The sequence below is a fragment of the Schistocerca gregaria genome, chromosome 3 (genome assembly GCF_023897955.1).
Source record: "Schistocerca gregaria isolate iqSchGreg1 chromosome 3, iqSchGreg1.2, whole genome shotgun sequence".
Lineage (NCBI taxonomy): Eukaryota > Metazoa > Arthropoda > Insecta > Orthoptera > Acrididae > Schistocerca > Schistocerca gregaria.
Window position 1 is genome coordinate 844,838,687 of NC_064922.1, and position 22,674 is coordinate 844,861,360.

General features: G+C 44.4%; 1 protein-coding gene across 1 annotated transcript in view; it reads right to left on the reverse strand.

Moving 5' to 3' along the window:
* Window positions 1-22,674, reverse strand: part of LOC126354746 (protein N-terminal asparagine amidohydrolase) — a 254,994-nt gene that overhangs the window by 77,675 nt on the left and 154,645 nt on the right. The window lies entirely within an intron of this gene.

Sequence of the window (22,674 nt, forward strand, 5' to 3'; positions counted from 1 at the left end):
GCACTATGTAGATGATGGCGAGGCTAGTGATGCAGCAAGATGTTGGTCCTGACATCGACAAGTACATAGGTACTTTGCCAGCATACAAGTCCTCCGGGTAACGTGGCGTAAGGCCGTCGTATTGAACGCATTTTATGTTGAAAAATAGGATTCTGTAGCCAAAAGACTGAGGAATTATATAATGTATTGGAAGCCAAAATAAAACCAACCAGATTTCAGAAAATGTGTTGCATTACTTATTGAACACCCCTCGTACTTAAATGTCAGATAATGGTATATATACAGGGTGTTTTCCTAAGAGCGTGCAAAAATGAAACAGGACATAAAGAGCGCTCCACTAAACAATTTGATGCAGGAACCTGGAGTCGGAGAAGTGAGCTTAAGGAGATACGGAAGTAAACTTGTCAGCCGCTTTGTCTAGTATTACTGCTTCCCAGCTTATTTACAAACAGCGTACGTACAAGTTTACACCTACTGTAAATTCTTCGTTACCTGCAAGGAAACAAGGATGACGAGCATGATTACCAGAAAATCAAGATGCCGGTTTTGTTTACTTAACTTGTCCATAAGGTGGCTTTGTTGTCTCCTATTTACATTATCCCATGACAGAACGTGCTATGAACCAACGACAGACCCATTTATTACTCAGTGCTGTTCAGAGACGTACAGTACAATACGATGGAGCAGTACTGGTACAATATCTCCAGGTCGCTGCCTTGAAAGAGGTGGTAGTAATTCTATAGCCTGCGAGGTCACCTGAACTGAATTCCCGTGATTATTTCTATGGGAATATCTAAAGTCACTTGTGTATGAGACCCAGTGATACGGAGACGGCATCAGTTGCCAGAATTGTAGCTGCCTGCTATGTGATTCGAAACACACAGGGATATCCGTCAGGGTGCGTCAGAATCTTGTTTGCCGATGTCACGCTTCCACTTAGGTTGTTGGCCGTCACTTTCAGCACATTTTGTAAGATACAGTACACATTGTACGTTCATTGCGTCAGTGGTGCATCTGCAGTTAACCAACGTAAATGAAAACGTACACAGTAATGTGCTTTTATTCCTATTATCTCCTTAAGCTGGCTTCTCTGAGCCCAGGTTCCCTACCTCAAATTGTTCAGTGGAGCATTCTGTATGTCCTTTACCACTTTTGCACTCACTTACGGTAACGCCCTGATGTACAGTAGAGCCTCGTTTATCCCATCTTCGGTTTCCGACCTTCTGTGTTATCCGACGACAGGTCAGTGACTAACGTGTTGTTTGTTTATACTCAGTTCATTGTCGCCGTCTGCTGCTCCTCACTCCTCAATGCTAACTTAGATCTGTAGTGGAGTGGACGTTTTGCACTTCGTTTACTGTAAAACTTTGTAGTGATGGCTTCAAACCGGAAAAAGGTGGTCTTTTCAAGGGAAGAATAACTTAAAGCTTTAAAAAGAACAGACAATGGTGAAACTTTATCAAAAGTGGCACAAGATTATAACGTCGTGAAAACAACAGTTGGAGATTGGAAAAGGAACCGCAATGAAATTGAGAAGTGGTGTTCTCAGCGAGCAACCTCTTTTTTTTTGGGGGGGGGGTGGAATGGTGGGGGGGGGGGGGGGGGTGAGATCGGAAAACCATGAAAAAATGTGAATATGGAAAAGTAAGTGAAGCTTTGTTCCTGTGGTTTACTCAACATAGCGATAAAGGTGTCCCATGTCGGGACCTATTTTGCAGGAAAAAGCCTTAAAGTTTCTTAACGAATTAAACGAAGGTGAACCTGATTTCACAGCTAGTGTAGGCTGGCTCGATAGATGGAAGAAAAGATACGGAGTTCGGCAACTGAATGTCTGTGGTGAAAAGTTTTCAGCAATTTTTGAAGCTGTTCAATTGTTTAGGAATAAACTTCACAAGTTATTGGACAATGAAAACTTAACAGGCGATCAAATTTTTAACTGCGACGAGACTGGTCTCGATTACAAAGTGTTACCAGAAAAAACATTAGCGTCAAAAGCCGAAAAGACAGCGCCAGGCTACAAACGTAGCAAAGAAAAAGTGACAATTCTTACATGCAGTAACGCCTTAGAAAATTTGAAAATGAAACTGTCTATGATAAGCAATCAAAAAAAAGAGAGCATTTAAAAATGTATCTAAAGATGCTTTACCGGAGAAATACTACAAAAAAAATACTTAGCTGAGCTCAGACATTTTTAAAGAATGGTTTTTTAACGATTTCGTGTCACAAACTGAAAAGTTTTTGAAAGCCAACAACTTCCCCCGTAAAACACTGTTACTTTTAGACAATGCCACTTGTCATCCTAATGAAGATGAACTTCAAGATCAGGATATAAAGGCCACGTTTTTGCTTCCAAATGTCACATCCTTATGTCAGCCTATGGGCTACTGGACCTTAGAGACACTGAAGAGAAACTACCGCAGAAACTTGCTTTCCTCTTTAATTAATGCTATGGACAAGGGAGAAGACATGCTAGAGCAGTTGCGCCGTATTAATTTGAAAGACGTAGCTAATGACGTGGCCCAATCCTGGGAGAGTGTTGGAGCAAATACAATTGCAAACTCCTGAAACATTTTGCTACAGGAAAATCAAGAAAATTCTCCAGATGATTAAAGTCTACAGCAGCAGACCGAACCAGAAAATACTACCCTGCTTTCATTCTTCGAAAAGTTCCGGGATGTGCTGACGCCACAGAAGATGACATAAATTAATGGATTGTACAAGATGATGAATTTGAAGTGACAGATGGAGAACTAGTCAAAATGGTAAACGAAAAAGAAGAAGACGAAGAAGCGGATGTAATGGAGGAAAGCGCCCAAGATTTCTCTCAGCGGAGGACACAAGGAAACTGCTTTAAAATTGTAGATCGTCTACCGAAGTTTTACTTATAAAGAGACTAAGTCATTCAGTGGTAAAAAAAAAAAAAAAAAAAAAAAAAAAAAAAAAAAAAAAAAAAAACACGGCAAACAAAATATAATTACTAACTTCTTAACACAGTAAATATCCATTCAGCCTAATTTGATTTGTATTGTATTAAATGTTTAACTCATTTTGCCTACTTCAGTTTAATTTTTGTGTTTTTTGTATTATTTTCCGTGTTATCCGACCTCCCCGCGGCCAGTTTAAGTCGGATAATCGTGACTCTACTGTATAAGATTAATAGCGCAGTTGATCGAAACGAAACGAAAGTTGGTAAATTCGCGTTTGGGTGTTGGCCTTTTTATTCACGTTGTGTTTTTTAAAAGTTTCTACGACTGTGTTATTAAATTAACGGAAGTGTGATCTGGAAAACTCGATGTTATTTCTGATAAATAAGAGCGTCCTCCGTCGATTCTGTGAATGTGCCAAGCAACGTGGACCAGAGAACGCAAACAACAATCTACGTCTCTGGCTGATTCCATCATTCTTCAACGGTCGCTGACAGAGAGATCGCAGCTTCTCCACGCGAGTCCATTTTCGTAAACAAACACTGCGCTTTGGGCGCAGCTGCAGACAGCAACTGCCGCTGAAAAGCTTTGCGATCGCAAATCACGATGAGCGGTACGTTACGCTGCGTGAGCTGTACCAGGTCGTTTCAGACCTACCAATAATCACGTGTCCCTTTCTTCGCGGATGTCAGACACGTCCCGTGTGAGGACGGCATTAAAAGCAACTATACTCGCTCAACAGATGAAAGACGCCTGGATCTGATGGAAGACCTGTGCGATCTTACATACATTTTACGAATGGCCTTGCTCCTCTTGCACCAGAAGTCTGCCTAAGATCCCTAGAGGAGCGGAGGGTTCCTAGTGTATTGGAAGGAAGCACAGGTCGTTCTCATTTTTGAGAAGAGTCCTCGAACAGAGCAAACAATTATAGAGTTAGTTCGACGACGACAATCGCTGGAAGAATGTGTACGAAGATATTTCTGAAGACAGGAAATCTCTTCTGCGTGAATCAAAAGAGATTCCGCGAACAGAGATCGTGCGAAACCCAGCTCGCTATGTTCGTCTACGAGACCCACACAAGGCAGTAGATTCACGCGCCCATGTAGATACCGCGTTTCTTGTCTTCTGAAAGTTGTCCGATAGTATGAACAAAATATGGTATCTTTTGAAAGGAGTTAACAGCATACTTACCTCAGAACATGCATCAAGTGTAGGCAGAGTAATGACGAAGGTGGTGAAGAATGAGCAGAAAGGAGAATAACGATTTGTTTAACATCAAAACCGCGGAAGTAGCAGTAGTGCAAGATGACAAGGGATTTTTGTATACAGAAGTAAACTTATGCAAGATGATCAAAGCGCGAAAGACATCGGAAGTAAAATCCGTGGGCGAACAAAGATTTTGTTAATGAAGGAGCTGTACTAGTATCAGATATTGATGTGGAAATGAGGAGGAAGTTCCTGAAAGTGTGTACGTCTGGAGCAGAGCGCTATGTGTAAATAGAAGGTGAGCCATCGGAAATTCGAAGGAGGAGGAACTCTAACTACAGGACTTGAAACGTGTCACTACCGAAGATACTAAAAAGTAAATGAGCGTGTTTCTAGCTCCAACTACCACCCTGCGTTCACAGTGAGTTAATTTCCGCCGTGCGGCCATAATTACCTCGGAAACCTTTATACATGAATCACCTGAGTAGAAATGACGGCTCCGCTAAAGAACTGTCCTTTTATAACTTGTGTACACGATACTGGCACCATCTGTGATATTCCCATATCACCATGCCATGACTTGTGTCGCCTCAGTGTATAGGTAGGTGTGTGTGTGTGTGTGTGTGTGTGTGTGTGTGTGTGTGTGTGTGTGTGCACACGCGCGCAAACCACATATACATACCTCAACACAAACAAAACACTAAGGATAAACACACGCGACAGTTGGCAATACTGCACACTGTAAACAAACAGATTAAATACACAGTGAAAAACCTGGAAGTGAGGTATGAAGTGTGGAAGAAAGAGCGCCGAAAATCAGCCATCTGGAGGATGCAGAGCGAGTAAATACATCTCTAGGACGACACACATGAATTAACTATGTTGTGAATCGTAAGTAACACCAACCGATAATTTAACCTAGTGAAACTTGTGCTGCGAAAGTTGATTCTAACAAAAAGAAAAAAAGAAACGTAACATGCGAGGGGCGTTGAACAAGTAATTCAACATTTATTCGAAAATAGGTGGTTCCATTCAGGATCCAGTACATCGTATTATTACCCACTTTTTTGGCTGCAAAACTGTATTTTTCAGTATAATCTCAAGGCAATGGGATGGTCTTCCACCATCTTAGTAGGAGAACCTACATGGCCGCATGGTATCACTCTACTCGTGGTGCATCAGTGACCTTCCATCATTCACGTACTGCTTCTCTCAGAACGCCTCCTTCATTGGGCGAAACAGATGGAAGTCAGAAGATGCGAGATCCGAGCTGTAGTGTGGATGAGAAAGAACAATCCGGCGAAGTTTTGCGAGCTCCTCTCGGGTGTGCAGACTTGTGTGAAGCCTTCCGTTGTCATGGAGATGTTCGTTTGTACTTTTGTGGCGTGGAACATCTGGAGTAGTTCCTTCAATTTCATGAGGGTAGCTTTGCTGTGTGCTGCCGGTCCAAGCCTGGGGTATCGGACAGGTTTGCGCGACCTCCTGACGTGATGACAGACGTCTCGCCCAAAGACTCGCCTTGCTTTTGTTCATTGCCATGTCTCTGTAGACACTCTGCATGTGCCTAATGAATATGTGCGATGCCCTGGTTTTCTACCAAAAGAAACTCAATGACAGCTCTCTGCTTGGAACGCACCTCAGTTACAGACGCCATTTTGAAGGGACGTATGGCGCCACCAGCTATCGGAACTTCATGAAACTACAGGAGCTGAAGCGGGAATATTCCACGATGCCCCACAGCAAACTCCGCATTTTTTCAACCGAAATTGGTCGAGAAAAAAAAGGTGCTGCATTACTTATTGAATGCCCCTCGTAGCAACATGCTTGTCTACATCTACATCTAGATCTAAGTGATTACTCTGCTATTCACAATAAAGTGCCTGGCAGAGTGTTCAATGAACCACATTCAAGCTGTCTCTCTACCGTTCCACTCTCTAACTGCACGCGGGAAAAACGAGCACTTAAAATTTTTCTGCGAGCCCTGATTTCTCTTATTTTATCGTGATGATCATTTCACCCAACAGAATGTTTTCGCAATCGGAGGAGAAAATTTGTGATTGAAATTTCATGAGAAGATCCCGTCGCAACGAGAAACGCCGTTGTTTCAATGACTGCCATTCCAATTCACGTATCATGTCTGTGACACTGTCTCCCTTATTTCGCGGTAATACAAAACTACTATATAACGACTTCAATTTTTGTACTCCTGTCTTCCTCAGTTGCGTGTAATATTACACGGTATACTGACCTCACACAAAAAAAACTCCCCCCCCTTTCGCCTTCTGGACCACACACACACACACACACACACACACACACACACACACACACACACACACACACACACACACACCACAAAAAAACCTACACTAACAGATCACAGATACTTTAATAATTACACTCGAAAGATGGCAATAACATTCGATCTTTGGCAACCAAAACCAAAACATTGCATCAAAACAAGTGTTCAGTTCCTAGTGCTGTGAAATGTGGGGAAAAACCGCAAATTGGCACGTATAAGAAGAACAACACCGAAAATGCAACAGGAGCGTAATATGTACAAAATCGTCCTCGCACCCTATATGTACAGCTCAAAATATTACCACATAATAGCAAAACCAAACCACCAGAACTGTTTATAAGCTATATGCACATTGACCAAGATGTAAACTATATAGCAAAAATATGTACATATTCCAGGCCACTGAAGTTGCCTTGCAGAAAATAAAGGCGAAAAGCGTATGGCACGAAAATTGTGTTTCATTCAGTTGTGTTCAAATGGCTCTGAGCACTATGGGACTTAACAGCTATGGTCATCAGTCCCCTAGAACTTAGAACTACTTAAGCCTAACTAACCTAAGAACATCACACACATCCATGCCCGAGTCAGGATTCGAACCTGCGACCGTAGCAGTCGCGCGGTTCCGGACTGTGGCGCATAGAACCGCGAGACCACTGCGGCCGGCTAATTGTAGTCAGACGGTCCATAAAGTAAAAAATCATCAGTATACTATGTAAAGAGTTTACTATATACTGAAACAAACAGGTACATTACAATAATCTAAAGATCCTTCACAAACAAAACAAACGAAACGGGTATGAAAAAAAAAAATCAAACTGCCTTTCGTTTACTTGCAAAGACGGAATATACTTCCCCGAATTTTGACAATTAAGGAACGTCAGAAAACCGAAAAAGGACCTTTTTAATGTTTATAGTTGCACATTACTTCACCAGCATCAACTAGTAACAAACGAAACAGACAAATTTCAAGGGGTTGTTAGGATACTTAGAGTAACAAAGCGTGAAAGGAAATCTACGTCTGGAAACGTCGTCAAACGACGCTACAGGCAAAAAGAAGTTGTAGTGGGCTAAGCTTGTTGCCTTCGGCAGCACACTTATGTTAGTGTGTACGGTACCCGGTGTTGTTATGATGTCATCTTGAAATAATGAAAACTTGCAGACCCACTGCTTGGAGTCCGGTTCGCCGTTTGTCAGCGTGGCTGGTTGGCTGGTTTGGGAAAAGGTACTAAACAGCGAGCTCCCATTGCATTAGGGAAGGAAGTTGGCCGTGCCCTTTCAAAGGAACCATTCTGAAATTTGCCTGAAGCGACTTAGCCAAATCAAGGAAAATCTAAATCAGGATGGTCAGATGCGGGTTAGAAACTGTCGTCCACCCGAATGCGAGTCCAGTGTGCTAACCACAGCGCCGCCTCGTTCGGTCCGTCAGCTGTGCAGGGTGTGGCTTGGGGGAAGACGTGGGCTCCTCTAGCTTCTGTAACTTACACGTTCTGTAGTGTGTTCGGTGACATGGAGGTGGAGACAAACAGGAAGACCTATTCGACACGTGTGTGTATCACGTTGGGGCAGTGGCGGGGTGAGGGACGTTTGTATGTGTGAACCGACATCCATAGCGCTGCCCATCAACCGATGAGCGGCGACAGGGCAATTAAAAATGGTGTTTTGTCGACCTACACAACATTAGTAATTTTGGTTCCAACTGGCATCAGCTATCCAGGGTTAAAATTTCGTGACAATTTTTCTCCACTCTGTATACGAGGAGCTGTCAAAAAATAACCGGAATTGTTTATTTAGTGGAAAATACTGCTCACCTTTATTCAAATTCCAGTACAGACCTTCAAAGTAGTCTCCATTGGACACAATACAACAATTACAGCGTTCAATACAATGTTCAAAACACTCCTTGGAGCCCCTTTCAGTTAGTATGTTGAGTACACCCGAAACTTGATTGTTTAGCTCTCAATCGCTCTGAAAATAACGACCCCGAAGCTCTTTATTCAGTGCAGGAAATGGTGGAAGTCACAGGGAGCTAGGTCTGGTGAATAAGGTGGATGTGGCATCACCTCAGGGCGTAATTCAGTGGTAATTTCTTCAGTCTTGATGGTGAGATGAGCCAGTGCATTGTCCTGAAGAAGGATCCATCCCATTTGAGCAAGATGTGGACTTTTTTGTTGCTATGTTCCTCCTTAATGGCCCCTTCAATACATCACAATAGTAATTCGCAGTAACAGTATGTTGCTCATCCACCACGTGATCACAGACAACGTATTGCTTATCGAAGAAGAGACGATGCATGACTTTTCCTGCACTTAATAGAACTTTGGTCTTTTTGAGTCTTGGATTTGAAAGATGTCTCCAATGGGCACTGTCCTGTTTTGTCTTTGGATCATAATGATGAAACTACGATTTGTCACATGTGAGGACTTTCTCGAAAAGATCTGGTTCTCTCTGAAGCATTCCCACCCATTACTGCACGCCATCACACGGTGAGCCTTCTGTTCATCACTGATCATTAGAGGCACCCACTCTGGTGCAACGTTTCTATACACTAGAACATTCCATGCAATGTCTTCAGCGATCCATAGGACATATTCACAATCTCCACAATCTTTGTTAACGATAAACGATGGTCTTCCGGCAAAATGACGTGAATTGTGTTGACATTGGTTTCAGTCTTCGAGTTTGGCGGCCTTTCTGGGGCGTGGGCGGTCTGCAAGGTCATTTTTACCCTCCCAAAATAATTTATGCTACTTAAAAACTTGTGTTTTCCCTATGATCTGCTGCATATTTCCAATGTTTTTTGTGGAGGTTTGTTAAGAACCACGCAAAATCTAACTGACGCATACTGCTGCAACTTGAGATCCATGTTGGGCACAGTAAACACGCCTGTACACTTTCCCTGCTTTCCTCTAACTACGTACCGCCAGGCGAATGACGTGGATCGTATTACATTAGTCAGGGTCAGACCTCTCTGGTGCTGCCAACACCAATCACAAGCACGGGCGCAATTAAAATAATTACGGATACTTTTGACATCTCCTGGTATATCACAGAAACTTCTTGTTTCGTGTGATATCAATAACAGTTATGGCAAAGCCTAATCAAAAATTTCGCATTCAAAGGTCTTCGTGAAGACCATAAAAAATCATCGAACGCAGACTATTACGCAAAATTCTCATTTCTTTTCACAATACTATTCTTTAATACTTCAGTGTAAACGAACTAGGTGGCTCCTCTCTGAGACGCCATTGCCCGAACGTTAACAAACTACAAACTTTAAAGCAGCTCCCCAGTGTTGGCATCTAGTGGCCGCCTGTGAAAACCTAATTGGAGGTACCGCTACCTCGCTGCTAGGTGTCTCGCTGGTCGCTCTGCTGCAGGACACGGTGGCGCCTCCCCGGTGGGCTGTCAGATAGCGTAATGAGCGCCGCTTCGTGTCGCGTAGTGTCCGATACGGTTGATGGACGGCGCCGCGCGACACCGAGGGCGCTGCACTAGAGCAGTAGCGATCTAGAACGCCACTAGCGAGTGGGAGAGCATTCTCATCCTAAAACCTCATGGTTAAAATCCAGGGCGCTCGCCAGACTTCACATTAAAGACATGGTAAAAAAGGTTTACCAATGAGGATGGTGCAGTTCGAGGCGTTTTTGTTTTGTATGGTGATATTTCGCTTGCTATGGGTTTATTTATCGATTGTCATTTTTTATTTGTAGTTCACTGCTGGTACTTGAGTTAACATATTGTCAGTGGAACTGTGGACGATAGAAGATGGAGTGCAAAGCGGAGAAATCGGAGCATTTCCGACATATTCTTCTGTTTGAATTCAATAGAGGGGTGACAGCAGCGCAGGTACCCAGAAACATTTGCGCCGTCTACGGGGATAGTGCCATTGAACAGAGCATGGTAAGAAAATGATATTCTCGTTTTGGGGAATATCGTTTCGACATTAGTGGCTCTCCACATTCAGGAAGACCTTAAGCATTTGACAAAGGTCGTTTAAACGCATTCATCAACGTCTGTGTGCTCGAGAACTGCAAGTGTCATAGGACTTATCATTCCACCAACGTGCGTCATTTGCTTGCGTGTAATGCGAAAGGTTCAAAAATAGGATGTATGGGTACCGCATGCTCTAAGCCAAAAACACAAAAATCAGTTGGTGGCCATATGTGTAACTCTGCTTTCTCGTCATCAGTTGGCTTGTGAGCAAACACTGACGTTTTCTATCCTGTATTTTTACTGCTGACGAGGAACTGTGTAACATAAGGAAAACAAAGGAATTGTTGAGGCTAAATAAAGCAGCAACTCCCCATACAAAGACCTTTCCTGATGAAAATGCGCTCCCAACACGGCTCGCTGAGCCGCCCGAATTGGCCGAGCGGTTCTAGGCGCTTCAGTCTCGAACCGCGCGACCGCTACGGTCGCAGGTTCGAATCCTGCCTCGGGCATGGATGTGTGTGATGTCCTTAGGTTAGTTAGGTTTAAGTAGTTCTAAGTTCTGAGATGTTAAGTCCCACAGTGCTCAGAGTCATTTTGAACGGCTCGCTGAGTTCTTCACGTCAAAATCAAGTGTTTTCTACAGTCGCGGAATCTAAAAGTTATCGCAGCATTGGCAGACTGTTGTAAATAGTGAAGGACAATACTATTGACGGCAAGTCTCTGTTCTGCGTATCTATTGTGTTTATTAAACTTATGGAAAAACGCTACGAACTTATCCACCAATCCAGTAACATGTTGTTACTTGTACGTAGAGTGGTCACTTCTATCTTCCAGCTGACAGAAAATTTGGATTAAAAAAGAGGGTAACCGAGAAAACCGACAGAGTTTACATTCCTAAAGTGTGTGCACAAATGATCGTTTCAGTATATACTCTAGGAAAGTATACTTTACTATAGTGGATACAAGTGCCATTTCTGATTTCAGCGTCTGGTGGCCTCGTTACTACAAAAAGGTATGTCTGTCTCTAGAAAGCGTGTCCAGAAGTGTATCTAAGGATAGAAGAGTCAGCTTCAACACTGTCCCGTCTTTGTTGTTTGAGTACAACTCAGCGAACCCAGGAGCCGTCTAAACAGAGACCACACTGACAACATTGTGTAAACATGTGTTTCCAGTTCGCTTGCCAGCAGTCCGAATTATCCAACAGCCTACCTTACCTGTGTATCCGTAAGCACGTGTATGAATTTATCAAAAGAAGGTTGAAGATATTAGGAAAGTAATGAAGTATATTCCACATGAAGTACCTGAGCTTTATGTTGCTATTTTGGAATGCCCAACTACATCGGAGGACTGTGAGAGAAACATTGCAGTGTGTATTTTAACGTATTTACATATACTATAGCACATAAAATTATGTTTAAAAACACGTAAAGTGTCGCTTCATATACAAATAATTAATTATACTATTATTTGTTTTATTTCTTGGAAGAAGCTGCCACGAATTCAAGAAATATGTCACTCTTTTTACTTAAAATCATTTATTTTTCTTATTATATAGAATATATTACACTTTATAGTGTAACAAATCATTACTGTATCTTACTCATTGGGAGGAAGGAATAAGTTCACCAGACAAATTGCAGGAAATTTGACGCTCTTTACTTGAAAACATTTTTTATTTTTCTGCTCAGTCATCCCATAGTCCCCCATCAATTTAAAAGCATTCCAGGTTAAAATTGTTAGTAAATATTAAAATAAGGAGTTTCATTTCATTGTCTCAAAACTAGCTCCAGTTGACATAACCTACCTTTCCCAATTCAACTGTAACATCTTGAAGGCATGACGCAACGTGTGTCAAACTGGCATGGGGTGTACTTCCATGTACATTCTTTGTACAGGAAACGATTACACAGTTGGTTTACGTTTATGATCTACACTTATATGTTTGTTTGCGAGAACATCGAGTTATGACTAGCGTAATTACGAGAAGTTCCTACCCAAAACTGAGGCACGTAGGACTGTGGAGCATCCGACTGAGCTTCCCTGTACTGTGGTACTGATGCTCGCAGTGTTTGGGATCTCATGACTGTCATGCGAGTATCGAATCGATTGGGTCAGGAGGGCTGTACTGAACACCATGCAGGGTCTCAACGGCCGCACGCGACTAGGATACACACAATGACGTCTCGGCGGTGCGTGATCATACAACCACGTCACATTCGTAGGGTCAGAAATTGGCCTTGTGCTGCTGCGAGATAAGCAAACACATGAAGAGTGCGATGGCATCTGGAACCCAATGTACAGACAGCATGGTCCTCATTGTTGCGGCAACAGAAAGAGTCGCGCCGACATTGCTGCGGCCAATAACCACTCTGCATTCAGGACAGGCCAGTTATCCTGCTGTAGCGAGTCTAATTGTCTGTTGTGTAGATAGTGATGTTGAGAGAAATCTTAAATTTTTTATAAGTGAACAAGGCCAGATGCAGTCCTTATCGGTTTGGATACAAAAATTTGTGGTTGAAGTAACGCTGTTTTAACCATAATATACTAAGAAATACCAAATTAATATAACCTGAAGATGCCAAAATAAGGCGAAACGCGTCGTTGAAAAATAAAAAAATAAAATTGCAACCAAGACTGTTTTCAATCAATATTGTTAAGCACTGGTTTGCTGTATGCCACATATGGATTGGAAGAATTACTAAAGACCCCTTGAACAAAAAAATGTCTAGTAACTACAAGAAAGCATAGGTTACACTTGTCTACAAGAATGGTAGCTGGAGTTCTCGACAATACTACAGTCCAATACCTTTGCTATGTATTGTATGTTTGGTGCGTCCGTTTCTACCTTTTTCCATAAGTTTAAGTAACACAATAAATACACATTAGAGAGAATTTAGTCATCAATAATATATTCTCCTTCGCTATTTATGACAGTCCTGCCAACGCTGGGGTAACTTTTCGATTGCGCAGTTGCAAGGAACATGTAGCTTTTCAGTAAAGAACTCGTCGAACATGTTTGGAGCGCATTTTGGTCTGTAAAGGATGTTCCTTGAGGGTTATTCGATAGAGAGTGGGTAAGGTGAAAGTCTGAGAGCGCAAGACCAAGTGAATAAGGTGGTTGCGGTATAATTTCCCTACCGATATGCTGCACAGTGTTATCTATCAATCGAGTAGAATGTGGGCGAGCATTATCGTGGAGCAGCGTCACTTCACACAGTCTTTCTGGTCGTTTTTCTAGGATTGCGCCTCAAGACTAAACACTTCTTTACGATAAATGTAAGCAGTGATGATTACACGTCGGGAAAGCAATTCGTAGCGCACCGCACCGTCGCTGCTCCACCCGATGCATTACATTATCTTTTGTGGAAGCGTGCAGGTCTCTGTACAGGTAGTTGCTCATTTGTTTGGGTTCAACCATTCCTTTCTTTACTTTATGCTAGCAGAAAGTCGCCATTTCTCGTCCCCAGTAACGACACAGGCCAGGAATAGTCCGTGTTGTTCACAAGCCAGTTGACGATGATATGGCCACCCACAGATTTTTGATATTTTAGCTTAGAACATGCAGTACCCATACACCCGATTTTGAACGTCCCCTATTGCATGCAAACGTCATGCATTGGTGGAATAATCACAGCTCATCACATCTGCCAGTTCTTGAGTACACCTACGTGGATCGTTGTGGATTAATGCGTTTAAACTATCGCCATCGAACCCCAAAGGTCTTGCAGAACGTGGAGAGGCATAAATGTTAAAAAGGATCCTTCTTGAAACGAGAAAAAGCCGTGCTCTGTCCAACAGCATTATCCCCCATTCACGGCGAAAATGTTTCTGGCTGCCTCTGCTGCTGTCACTCGTCTACTGAACTAAAACAAAAGAATATCTAGGAGATGTCTCCCTTTCTCCAATTGGCACTCTGTTTTCTAGCCTCAACAGTTCCTCTCAGTATCTCCAAATGACAAAATGACAATATGTAAACTCAAAATAGCAACAGTGAACTCCAAATAAAACTGACATCCCTCAAGTGAACTTATAAAAAGCGGAACATCAACATGCAAAACAAAAACGCTACGAACGTACGTACCAGCGTGATACTATATTACACTACTGGCCATTAAAATTGCTACACCACGAAGATGGCGTGCTACAGACGCGAAATTTAACCGACAGGAAGAAGGTGCTGTGATATGCAAATGATTAGCTTTTCAGAGCATTCACACAAGGTTGGTGCCGGTGGCGACACCTACAACGTGCTGACATGAGGAAAGTTTCCAACCGATTTCTCATACACAAACAGCAGTTCACTGGCGTTGCCTGGTGAAACGTTGTTGCGATACCTCGTGTAAGGAGGATAAATGCGTACCATCACGTTTCCGACTTTGGTAAAGGTCGGATTGTAGCCTATCGCGATTGCGGTTTATCGTATCGCGACATTGCTGTTCGCGTTGGTCTAGATCCAATGACTGTTAGCAGAATATGGAATCGGTGGGTTCGGGAGGGTAATACGGAACGCCGTGCTGGATTTCAACGGCCTCGTATCACTAGCAGCCGAGATCACAGGCATCTTATCCGCATAGCTGTAACGGATCGTGCAGCCACGTCTCGATCTCTGAGTCAACAGATGGGGACGTATGCAAGACAACAACCGTCTGCACGAACAGTACGACGACGTTTGCAGCAGCATGTACTATCAGCTCGGAGACCATGGCTGCGTTTACCCATCACGCTGCATCATAGACAGGGGCGCCTGCGATGGTGTACTCAACGACGAACCTGAGTGCACGAATGGCAAAACGTCATTTCTTCGGATGAATCCAGGTTCTGTTTACAGCATAATGATGGTCGCATCCGTGTTTGGCGACATCGCGGCGAACGCACATTGGAACCATGTATTCGGCATCGCCATACGGGGTGATGGTATGGGGTGCCATTGGTTACACGTCTCGGTCACCTCTTGTTCGCATTGTGGGCACTTTGAACAGTGGACGCTACATTTCTGATGTTTTACGACCCGTGGCTCTACCCTTAATTCGATCCCTGGGAAACCCTACATTTCAGCATGATAATGCACGACCGCATGTTGCAGGTCCTGTACAGGCCTTTCTGGATACAGAAAATGTAAGACTGCTGCTCTGGCTACCACATTCTCCAGATCTCCGACCAATTGAAGGCGTCTGATCGATTGTGGCCGAGCAACTGGCTCGTCACAATACGGCAGTCACTACTCTTGATGAACTGTGGTATCGTGTTGAAGCTGCATGGGCAGCTGTACCTGTACACGCCATCCAAGCTCTGTTTGACTCAATGCCCTGGCGTATCAAGGCCGTTATTACGGCCAGAGGTGGTTGTTCTGGGTACTGATTTCTGAGGATCTATGCACCCAAATTGCGTGAAAATATAATCACATGTGAGTTCTAGTATAATATATTTCTCCAATGAATACCCGTTTATCATCTGCATTTCTTCTTGGTGTAGCAATTTTAATGGCCAGTTGTATACCACAAATACTGAGCTCAAACCCAGTCTCGAACAGAACGATCTCCGCAGAAAACACGCAGCTATTTGGCGACCGCGCCAGGACCGTGCCGCGTGGAGACCCCCCCCCCCCTTCCCCCCCGGCAGGTGCTGTCGCGCCGCGGCTACTGGCTGCATTATTCAGGAGCCGGCCCCTCAATGGCGGCTTATTATCTGACGGGACGTGCTCGCAGCCGCTGCATATTTATGTGCAGTCGCCGCGGCGTCGCCTGGTCTGACCTCTGACCGACCCTCCAGCTCAGTCAGACCGACTCCAGTGTGAGCTTCCGCCCCGCTATCGTCAGGTCTCTATCTGGGGCCGCCCCCGGCATGCGCCCCCTCCGCGCTCCAGGGGATGAACACGGTCCCGTTTGCTTCATTACCGCCACATCCTGTTTACAGTCGGCAGCCGAGCTGTGCAAATGAATATACAATGCTAGTGATTACAATCAGAAGGCCAGAAAGTACCCCATCTGATGAAAAGTAGCTGGACAACAACTGGTCTACATTAATATAGGGTGGATCCACTCTGTGCCGTTATGACAGCTTGAATTCTGCTACAAAAACTTTCAGTAAGGTTTCTGAAAGAGTGTGGAGAAATGGCAGCCCATTCTTCTTCAAGAGCCGAAAACAGAGAAGGTACTGACGCTGTGATTTAGAGTGAAGGGGACGTTCCAACTTTACCCAAAGGTGTTTCACTGGGTTCAGGCCCAGACTCTGGACAGGGCAATCTATTCCAGGAATATTACTGTCCGCAAACCGTTGTCTCGAGGTGCTACCTTACGGCAGGGTGTATTGTCAAGTTCGTTACGGTGCTCGCTTATTTCCAGGTCCGTATCGAACTTAGTGCCGAGTTTTCACTCAGATGGCGCTTTGGCGTTGGGCGGTTGTTACCGTGTGTGATCGCTGGCTGGAGTTAGCTGGAGGCGTGTGAGGAGGAGAGGTGGCTGCCTTGGCGCGAAGACAGTTCGGCTCAGCTGGGATTGTTTGCGTCTGGACGCAATGGGAAGGCCGGACCGTGATTTTACGGTTAAGAGTGTGGACAGCGCAGTGGTGTGCCGTTTAACTCGATTCGCAAGGGGAGTAAAATCTCGCCCGTCGTAGTTTGTCGAGCCTGAGTTTGAAATACCTTCGATGTGCGGCGGGATGTCACTTCGTCCTGTCTCTCCGTCACTGGGATTGCTACCCTCGTTTACCGTCCCATGGATGTATATCGATGGGCTACGCTTGGTTAAGCCTGGTTCGGCACTCCGTACGACACTTGGCACCTCAGCAGGCGGGTCGGAGCCACCTTCGCGACTAAACGGAAGCCTTTGGGCTGAGAGGTCTTGTGTTTTGCATATTGTTCATAAATTATTGTTTTGGTATTGAGTTGGCTGAGGTTTCTTATGGATTTCCCGGGATTTGGTCTGTTGGTCTCGTTATTTTAAAGGTCGGTCCTCGTTTTGGCTCAATACGATTCTGGTTTACTGTCTGGTGGTTCTGGTAGTACGCCGGGTCGATGTGGTTGTGTTGCATTTTGTATGGGGCTGTGTGCTCTGAGCCCTGGAGCACCATTTGTGTGAACTGCTTCACTGGGGAGTACTGATCGGGCCATTCTTGGTTTTCTTTGTATGAAACAATTTTATTATTATTTTAAAGTAACATTATCATTTAAATGATTTAATTCTTGCTGCGTTACTTGCAACTTGGGTACTGAAAAATTTAGTAGTGTAATCACGCAAGTGGCACATGCCCTTTACTTTTCGTAATCTGTTAATTACCGAAAGACCTTAAGCTGATACTCGTATGTGATTTTCTTAAATTATTGTAATTTTACGTCATGTTATTTTTTTTTAATTTGCTGATCACTGGTGTACTGTTCTAAGTATTAAAATGTTTCAGGTAGCTGTAACTTGGGTGGAACGCGCGGAACAGCAACGGAGAGAGTAGCTGCGTGCCTTACGTGTCCGTTGATGGCGCGGCCTGGTGTCCGTTGTTTGTTTTGGTGCACCTGTTTGTGTAGCCTCCTCCCTTGCGGCCCCGTCATGTTCTTCTCAGAAACATTTCCTTCAAGAGACTTTAGTTAATTGTATGGTAGTATTATTTTAATTTCTTACATTGGTAAAATTGTGCAGCCTTCATTATGCATGTTTGTCATAATGTCTCATATATCATGATGTGCGTGTGTAATGGTGCAACAAATGGATGATTGTTATTTCTGTTGGCGCCCTTCAAAAAAAATGGCTCTGAGCACTATGGGACTCAACTGCTGTGGTCATCAGTCCCCTAGAACTTAGAACTACTTAAACCTAACTAACCTAAGGACATCACACACATCCATGCCCGAGGCAGGATTCGAACCTGCGACCGTAGCAATCGCACGGTTCCGGACTGCGCGCCTAGAACCGCGAGACCACCGCGGCCGGCGGCGCGCGCCCTTCATGCCTCCTTTCTTGTGCCTATTGGTACACCAGCCTTGTACTTGTGTTGGTAGCCCATAACAAAGTTGATACAAGAAGTCATCATCTCTGAAATGTTTCTCTACGGTACACAGTACACAACCTTGGAAAGGTGTTCATATCAGTACGCATTTAGCGTTTTCTTAAGCGCAATAACGGGACAACACCCTAACCACGAAAGCCAGCCACATACCGATGCAGCACCTCCTCAGTACTTCACTGTTTCCACCACACACGATGCCAGGTAACGTTTCCAGGCATTTGCTAACTCTAAACCCTTCCGTAGCATTGCCACATCTACAGCGTGACTCATGGCTCCAAATCACTCGATTCCAGTCATCCACCGTTCATTGGCGTCGTTCTTTGCAGCACTTCAAAGGTCGCTCGACCATTACGCCCCATTCTTGCTAACTTCCTGCAAACAGTCAACGTGCTAGTTGGCTTGCTTGTAACACCTGAAATTCACGAGTGATTTCTTCCACTAATTTCAAATTTTCCCTTTTCCAGTCACTCTCTAAAATACTCGATAGTCCATGTCCGTCAGTATATGAAGTCTGCCTGCCCTTGCTTCAGCTGTGGCTCTTCGTTCGACTTTCCACTTCCTAGTAACATCACCAGCAAGCGACTTAAACCGGTTCGGAAGGGCTGAAATGTCCTCGATGGATTTGTTACTCGGCTGACGACGAGTGACTTGTCCACGTTTGAAGTCACTGAACTCTTCTGGCTGGACAGTTCCGCATCTCTACTGACAGCACAATACTTCCTGCCTCCTTTCATACTGCCTGGTGTGCCTGTCTTACAACCTAATTGTTTTGGTGAAGGAGACAGAATGAGGATCGAAGCAACTGGTTGCCCACTTTTCTGTTAGAATCTTTTAAAGAGAAAATACACCGAGGAGCCAGAGAAACTGGTACACCTGCGTAACATCTTGTAGGGTCCCTGCTAGCACGCAGAAGTACCACAGCCCGACGTTGCATGGACTCGACGAACGTCTGAAGTAGTGCTGGAGGCAACTGCGAACATGAATCCTGCAGGGCTGTCCATAAATCCGTAAGAGTACGAGTGGGTGGTGATCTCTTCTGAAGAGAACGTTGCAAGGCATCTCAGATATGCTCAATAATGTTCATGTCTGGTGAGTTTGGTGGTGAGCGGAATTGGTTAAACACACAAGAGTATTCCTGGAGCCACTCTGTACCAATTCTGGACGTGTGAGGTGTCGCATTGCCCTGCTGGAATTGCGCAAGTCCGTTGGAATGCACAATGGACATGAATGGCTGCAGGTGATGACACACGATGCTTACATATGTGTCACCTGTCAGAATCGCATCTCGACGTATCAGCGGCCCCGTATCACTCCAACTGCACACGCTCCACACCATTACAGAGTCTTCATCAGCTTGAATAGCACCCTGCTGACATGCAGAATCAATGGATTCATGATGTTATCTCCATACCCGTACACGTCCATCAGCTCGATACAGTTTGAAACGAGACCCATCCGACCAGGCAACATGTTTCCAGTCGTCAACAGTCCAACGTCGGTATGGGTGGGCCCACGCGAGGCGTAAAGCTTTGTAGGGTGCCATCATCAACGACACACGAGTGGACCTTCGGCTCCGAAAGCCCATATCCATGACGCTTCTTTGAACGGTTTGCATGCTGACACTTGTTGATGTTCTTAAATCTGCAGCAATTTTTGGAAGGGCTGCACTTCTGTCTCGTTGAACGATTCTCTTCAGTCGTCTTTCAGGATCTTTTTCCGGCGGCAGCGGTATCGGAGATTTGATGTTTTACCGGTTTCCTGATATTCACGGTACACTCGTGAAATACTTCTACGAGAAAATCGCCACTTAATCGCTACCTCGGAGATGCAGTCCCCCATCGCTCGTGCACCGACTATGACACGACGTTCAAACTCAAATTTTGATAACCTGGTACTGCAGCAGCAGTAACCGATCTAACAACTGCGCCAGACACTTTTTTTCTTACACAGGCGTTGCCGACCGCAGCGTCGTCTTCTGCCTGTTTACATATCTCTGTATTTGAATACGCACTCCTGTATCATTTTATTTGGTGCTTCAGTGTATATTCGCCTTTTCTGTGCTCCGACAGCAGCATCTTCCTGCTAGTTTATACATAAATGACATGATCAAGTCATGGAATGAGAGGAAATACTAAAAAGCGAAAGAATAAAACTAGATAAGGACTGTTATAAGAAAATCTTACGACTCTGAGGTTTGGACAGCAAACAAGCTAGATATAAATCGTATATGGCGTTGGAAATTAAATTTCTCAGATCAGTTAAAGGATGTGAACTAGGAGACAGATTAAGAAACGACGATATTAGAAATGAGCTTAAAATATTTGCAAAAGCGGAAATCTAAAGAATATGTAATCAGAACGCAACAAAGCAGATATCCTAAAAAAGTTTTGCAATATATACTCAAAGCAGTAACGACCCAGGATACGATAGAGCTAAGACGCTCAAACCGGAAAAGGTTCAAGTGGTTTACATGGCTCTAAGCACTAAGAGACTTAACATCTGAGGTCATCAGTCCCCTAGACTTAGAACAACTTAAACCTAACTAACGTAAGGACATCACACACATCCATGCCCTAGGCAGGATTCGAACCTGCGACCGTAGCGGTCGCGCCGTTCCAGTTTGTAGCGCCTAGAACCGCTCGGCTACACATTCGGCTGGACTGTCACATCCACTACATATACATGCGGAGCGAGTTAGAGTGGAAGACTCACATAAAGATAACCACAGGAAAACAGCGAAGAACGTAGCTTACGAAACTCTCGTTCGGCCGATAATTGAATGCTGCTCCTCCATCAAAGTCCAGAGCCATACGGGTTTTATAGCGGAAATAGAGAAGATGGAAAGAAGAGCAGCACGTTTCGTCACAGTTCGTTTAGTAAGAGCGAAAGGGTCACAGATGTATACTGAACTCCAAGGCAGATACTAAAACAGACACGTTTTGCACCAGCAGTCACTTATTGTGAAAATACTGACACTGGGAGGCCACGACGTTTGGAACGTTAATTGCGACTTTCTCAATAACGCTTGAGAAGGACTCGCTACTGTTTACACATTTTGTTGTCCTCGTGGAGTACCACCAGTGTACGAAGTTTGCAGTAAACCCGCGTTCCAAACGTCATGGCCTCCGCTTGTGAGAGCGTCATACCTAGAGGAGTTAAAGCCAATATACCACTTTCTCCTAAACGTTCCTCGCAAAGTCTCTATGTAGGTAAAACTAGCGATATTCCGAGGAGGCTTAACAACGATCTTCCTTTTCTTCGCACCAGTAGCGACTGTAACAGACAAGGGGGAGGAGGGGAGTGATAGTGTCCACAAAGTACCCTCCCCCACAAAGCATAAGCACATCGTCTACTTCTAGAAAACTCAGTTCAACCAAATCATTATAAATCATGATTTCAAACCGAAAGAACCTGAATTTTATGGTGGGGTGCTATTTACAAATTAAAAGGATTTATTTGCGTTTGAAGCACAACTATAGCGAACTACGACGTTGGTTTGCTTAAATTGACAGAAAAAAAAATCGCAGCACCAAGGAGGAACTCAAAAAATGGTTCAAATAGCTCTGAGCACTATGTGACTTAACTTCTGAGGTCATCAGTCCCCTAGAACTTAGAACTACTTAAACCTAACAAACCTGAGGACATCACACACATCCATGCCCGAGGCAAGATTCGAACCTGCGACCGTAGCAGTCACACGGCTCCAGACTGTAGCGCCTAGAACCGCACGGCCACTCCGGCCGGCCAAGGAGGAGTTGTTTGACATAAAAGAAAATTGGTAGGCATGTTTCTTTACCTGAAAGATGATGTCTATTCAAATTTTGCGCCAGTCGCATAAGAGTGGGGCTAGTACGCCACTATGAGGATGCAAATCAAGTTTGCTTTAAATACACGCCGTGAAGGTCGTGAGCGTCAGTTACCTTTCAGACTGGACGTAGTGAGCTGTTGTTTGCCAAGACTGCCTTGAAGGTGACACTGGGTTTGAACGAGGTCGCTTAACAGGGATGCGACAATCTGAACGTTCCTTCTGCAATATTGCAGAAAAACTTGGCAGGAATGTGGCCAGTGTACATGACTGCTGGCAGCAGTGGTCACCAGAATGTACGGTCGAAAGAGGACCGGGCTCCGAATGGCCACGTGGCACTACAGACAGGGAAGACCATCATGTTCTGCGTATGGCGTCGGTGCTTCGTACTGCATCTGCAGCAGCAATCTGAGCAGCAGTTGGCACCAGAGTGGCGCAATGAACTGTTACAAATCGGTTACTTCATGGACGCCCTATAGCGTGCATTCCTCTGACCCCAAAACACCGCC